The 5,774-nt window shown below is 48.9% G+C and overlaps 1 protein-coding gene across 2 annotated transcripts in view; it reads left to right on the forward strand.

The window, feature by feature from the left end:
* Positions 1-424: 424 nt before the first annotated feature.
* The window catches only part of DHX32 (DEAH-box helicase 32 (putative)), a 62,390-nt gene continuing 57,040 nt past the window's right edge, over positions 425-5,774 (forward strand). Inside the window, exon 1 of one of the 2 annotated variants that reach the window (XM_003794065.3) lies at positions 425-705. The gene's annotated coding sequence lies outside the window, so the exon portion shown is untranslated. The remainder of the gene's footprint in view (positions 706-5,774) is intronic. The other variant, XM_023515608.1, reaches the window with a different exon arrangement.

Here is a 5,774-nt window from a genome sequence, read left to right on the forward strand (position 1 = left end):
CCGTGGAGACCCTCGGGCGTTCGGGACCCTCCGGACAGACCCGCAGCATTTAGCCCCTTTCTCCTCCTTGCGTGACAGAAAAGCGCGAAGAGGCGCAAGCCGTTTGCGGTGTCCAAGCGTTAGAGCCTGCGGAGCTGCGCGCGGGGCGCCCACGCTCGTTCTCGGGGAGCCCCCGGCCCAGCCGCCCTCTCCGGCCCGCCCCGGTCCCGGCCCGGGCCTCCCTTACTCTGGGGCTCCATGGTCAGCTGCTCCGGTGCCCCGAGCCGAGCCCCTGCAGGCGCCGCAGCCGCACCTCCCAACGCCTCTGCTCCTGGGCCGGCGTCTCTTCGGTTGCCCTGACAACCGGAGAGCGAGGGAGGAGGGGCCAGAAGGACGGCGAGAGGGAGGGACCAAAATCCGCCGGGGAACGCGAGCGGGCGCGAGGGCCCCAGCGTAGTCCTGGGGGCCGCGCGCGGGTGGCGGCCGGGTCGCCGGCCGAGAACCTTGCCCCTGAGGCCCGGTCAGACGATCGCGCCCTTCTTGGCGGGTCTCGCGTCCCCGCGGGACCTGCGCCCCGACCTCCGAGGTAGGGGCCTACGGGTCTGGCCGTCGCCGTCTTGCGGCGTCGGTCCGGCCATCAGCCCGGAGCCTGGCGAGTTGGCCTGGCCCGCGGGGAAGGCCGCCGGCCCCGGGCCTCCCTCCGAGACTCGGGAGCCGCCGCTGCAGGTAACGGCGGGCCCGGGCGGCGGGAGGGTCGGGCGCCGGGCGAGGGCGGCCGGGGTCCGGGGGGCAGCCCCGGGCACCTGTTGCGGCCGCCTCGGGGTCCCAGCCCGCCGTTGAACGGGGCGACCCCTGCCCGACCCCCGACCCGGCCTGGTGGGCGCCGCCCCGCGCCCGGCTCTCTCGGAGCCCAGCAGGAGGACCGAGCATTTGCACGGCCGCGCTCCGAGCCCGGGGTCCCTGCTCGGCCGGGGGCGCCGGCCCAGGTCTGGGGGTGTCGCTCGTGCCGCATTTAGGGGCAGCAGTGGGCAACCGGGAGTCTCCTGCCGTCGCCACTGGGCCGAATGTGCCTCCTGCATCTCGAAACCCAGGAGAATTCCTTCGCTCAGCTTTGCCCTGTCATCCGAGTATCGTATTTCAGGCTGTGGGGCCGGGTCGGATCTTTCCGGTTGGTTTAGTTTTTTTGTGTTTATTTGTTTCAATCCTCCAGGTTTTCGGTTGAGTAACTGAATCAGCCCACATGTTTTGTAGCAAAACTTTGTAGGGCTGTTGAACAAATGTACCATTATCCCACACAATAGTCTTTCATAATATTGGTTTTAAAAACACGGATTCAGGTTTTGCTTTAAGGGAACTTTGAGGGTCACAAGGGATTGTTATCTGCCAAGTTGTAAAAATTCAAACAACCGGGAGAGGATCATAGGTTAAGGGAAACCGGAAGGAGGAAAGAAAAATGAAGAAGAGAAATGAAGAAGAAAAGGATGAGAATGGAAGTGCGGGGTGGGGGCGGGGAGCGGAGGAAACTGCGGGAATGATTTAGTGCTCAGGTCTGGAGATTATGGCCCCTCTATCAATCCCGGCGCTGCTCCAGACAGTGCTTGAGGGAAATGGAAGGAAGGGTCCTTACGGGGTCACCTAAGTGATTACTCATCTTGCCACTGGAGATATTTCCACTCCATGGATGACAAGGACACCAAGGAGAATTACTTTCCTCTTGGAATCATTCAGAGGTTAACTGAACCTGAGGAGCATCTATCCTGTGATGGAACCGGGCATTTATTAGTCTTTCCCTTCTCAGATCCCATGGGAACGTGTTCGGATTAATTGTCCAAACAAAAAGGCTTCTGTGTGGATATTGGCAAACAGTGTGATATATACAGAACCTGTAATTCTGAAGCTCAAGTATTAAAGTAATAAATTCGGGTTGGAAAGTAAACACTTCGTGGTACCTTAACAACTTGTTCCTGCAATTTAGAGACAGGGAGTGTATTTTTAAGCAGAGTGTCTCTAGATCAGCAGAACTTCTGTAGACAATGTTTCTCCAACTCTTTGTTTTCATATCATTAGCAAAATCACAAAGTGGTCTTTTCATCCACAGTAACAAACATTGTCATGCTCATCAGTAATACGTGTTGAAAAGTGGCAAGGTAGGGACTTTAAAAACCCTAGCACTTAGCGACACAAAAGAAAGGGGTAAATTTTCTCAACAGTGGAGGATTAGGCCTTTGCAGTTAAAGAGAAAAAAAAAAAAGAAGAAGAAGAACGTGACAACATTGCAGGTCTCCATACAAGGTAACAAGGATTCAAGAATTTGGTTTGAAGATTGGAAAAAATTGGGAATATGTACCGATGAAGTACTATGCAGTGATATAGAATTTGAACAGGTATGAATTTGACATTAAGGAAGTCTTGAATTAAAATACTTTAGGTAGCAGGTAAAGGCAATTGTGAAAAACATTTTATTTTAGGGGATGTTGAACCTGTGGAAGAAAAGGCTGGGTAGAGGGTGGAAGTGGAGAGGGAAAGACATTAAATTGGCTAAGGCAGGGGCATTTTCTCTTTTTTCCTTGCAGCACCTAGTACAATGTAAATTGTTTATTGAATCACCGAGAAGAGCTTTGGAGAAATCACTTTGGATGTAGGAGAAAATACCAGAGGTCAGAAGGTTGCCACTGGGGATCGGGGTTAGAGACGCAAGAAAGTCCACTGTTAGGTGGGACGTGGCGGCTCACACCTGTAACCCTGGCACTCTGGGAGGCTGAGGCGGGTGGATTGCCTGAGCTCACGGGTTTGAGAACAGCTTGAGCAAGAGTAAGACCCCGTCTCTAAAAACAGCTATGCATTATGGCAGGAGCCTGTAGTCCCAGCTACTTAGGAAGCTGAGGAAAGAGAATTGCTAGAGCCCAAGAGTTTGAGGTTGTTAAAAAAACAAAGAAGAAGAAGAACTATTGTTGGATTTTTAAGTTTCTAAGCTATCACTGAATAAAATAGTTGCATTGTTGTTTACTTAGCTGAGGCTTAACTAAATGTAGCAAACCAAAGTATTATTATACCAAGGGAGGATAAAGTAACCCTGAGAAGACAGATGTAGGCTTTCTTTTTCAAAATTCAAAGTAAAAGCCAGGCATGGTGGCCCATGCCTATAATCCGAACAGTTGGGAGGCTAAGGCATGTGAATTGCCTGAGCTCATAGGTTCAAGACCAGCCTGAGCCAGAGTGAGACCCCATCTCTAAAAATAGGAGGCATTGTGGCAGGTGCCTGTAATCCCAGCTACTTGGGAGGCTGAGGCAAGAGGATCACCTGAACCCAAGAGTTTGCGGTTGCTGTGAACTAAGATGTCACAGCACTCTACTGAGGATCAGCGAGTGAGACTCTGTCTCAAAAAAAAAAAAAAATCAAAGTAAAAATAACTATTGGGATGTTAACTTCATAATTTTGCAAATAGAATGATAAAAAATTATAGCAAATGAATATGTTAGTTTTGTCTCTTTGCCTTTCTATCATGTTTTTGGGGTTTGGGATCTTTTGTTGTTTTCTTTTTTTTTTTTTTTTTTTTTTTTTGAGACGGAGCCTCAAGCTATCCCCCTGGGTAGAGTGCCATGGCATCATAGCTCACAGCAACCTCCAACTCCTGGGCTCAAGCAAGTCTCCTGCCTCAGCCTCCCAAGTAGCTGGGACCACAGGCGCCCGCCACAACACCTGGCCATTTTTTGGTTGCAGCCATCATTCTTGTCTGGCGGGCCGGGCTGGGGATTCGAACCGGCCACCTTGGTGTATGTGGCTGGCGTCTTAGCCGCTTGAGCCACAAGCGCCGAGCCTTTTGTTGTTTTCTTTACCAGAGTGAGGTTATTTTTTTCCTCTCCCTTTCATTCAGTTAAAGGTAAAAAACAATCAAGTTTACATTTTTGGTGTGTTTCCTCTTTGTCCTCTAAACCTGTCATGGTCTGCACTCAAATGGTTGGACTCTGGAGAAATGCTCATCTCTCAGCCTTTTGCTCATTCCCAGTATAATCTCAGGCTGCAGGCCTATGCTGCCCTCGACCCTCTGAAAAGTCTCCCAGGATTAGGCTACTACCCACTAACTGCGCTTGTCTCTCCTCCTAGGGGCACTGCGTGGTTTAGCACTTAGCCCTGGGCTGTGCTTTCTTGTAGTTTTCTCTCGTATTACCAGTGGGTCTCGTACCTCTGATTAAGTCCAGGCCTCCCGCTGCTTCTGCGTTTCTTCACCGTGTGCTTCACTAGCAGTAGTGGGCTTCAGACTGAGCCTGATAATTTACAGAGTCATACAGAGAGGGGGACAAGGCTTTAGTCAGGGATGACTGCATTGATCTCTAGCCATGCCATTGGGGGAAGCCAAGAGTTTTTCTTTCCTCATTGGTAATAATAAAACCTGCAACGGTGATCCAGTATTCTGGTCTGGAGACTCAAAATGTGATTGCAGATATGAATGAAATATCTTATGTCTTGTAAATAACTTTTTAAATGTAAAGGGCTATTATTGATTCAGGTATAAAGCAAACATTTATTGAACATTCACAATGTATTAGGTACTCTTGAGGTTCTGGGGTTGCTGTTCATAAAGGTTGAGTAGGAAATGACCAGATGGAGGGCTTCCCAGGCCCAGGACAGCTTGGGCAAAGGCATGAAGGAGCCAAGAACAATTCTCCACAGTTGTTCATTGTGGCTGAAGCAGAGAGTACCCGTTCTCTCTCTCTCTTTCTCTCTCTTTCAATATATATATGTATATGAATGAATGAAGAAAATGGAAGGAATTGAAGCCAGAAAAGCAAACGTGGGCTAAATCAGACAGAGCCGAAGGCAGCGGTTCTCAACCTGTGGGTCTTGACTCCTTTGGCTCACAGGGTTTGCCTAAGACCCTCCTGCATATCAGATATTTACATTACAATTCATAACAGTAGCAAAATTACAGTTATGAAGTAGCAACGAAAATAATTTTATGTTGGGGGTCACCACAACATGAGGAACTATATTAAAGGGTTGCAGCATTAGGAAGGTTGAGAACCACTGGCCTAAGGACTATGGGTTTTTTTCCCTGAAGATAACATGAAAGATTTGAGTTAGTGACCTCACATGATCATTTTTGCATTTGAAAAGGATCACTGGCACTGTGTGAATGACAGATCAGTAGAATGCCACAATTAGAGCCAGAAAAAACAAAATTGGAGTTTTGCAGTAATTCAGTGAAGAAATAGATAACTAAAGCAGTTGTAGTGGGAATAGGGGAAAGGGGGCCTGTGAAAGAGAGAATTGGCAAGTCCTGGTGATCTAGGAGGTGGAGAAGCAGGGATGACTCCAGTCTGATGTGGGGATTCTGCTGTTTGTTGAAATGGAGACGATCCTGTCAACTAAGTGGGGAGGTCCCACAGTACATAGGATACTACAAAAGTTGTGAGACAGACTGTGTGACGGGCCATTACTTCACTCCCAAGAACCTCAGTTGCTAGCGTCCTTTCTCCCTCACCCCTATAGTTTCAGTTTGCTCTGCTTATCACTATTACCAGGAAGGCTTCATTTGTTTTCATTGGCACAAATTTTATGTTTCTTGATTTTTATGTATCTCAAAACTTTCATAATGACTTACATAATAGTTGGGACATGTGGTCTGCAAATAAAGAAGTCTCAGATGAAGATAGAAATTTGGATTAAGCATACTGTAATTGAAGTTAAAGTGAACAGTGTTCTCCAGGACTAATATGTGGGAGGAGAAGAATGTCAAGGGTAAGATGGGGGTGCTCATAGTTCACATGGGGGAGCTGGACGGGGGTGCTCATAG

The sequence above is a fragment of the Otolemur garnettii genome, unplaced genomic scaffold, assembly GCF_000181295.1.
Source record: "Otolemur garnettii isolate 467f Iridium unplaced genomic scaffold, OtoGar3 scaffold00075, whole genome shotgun sequence".
Classification (NCBI taxonomy): domain Eukaryota; kingdom Metazoa; phylum Chordata; class Mammalia; order Primates; family Galagidae; genus Otolemur; species Otolemur garnettii.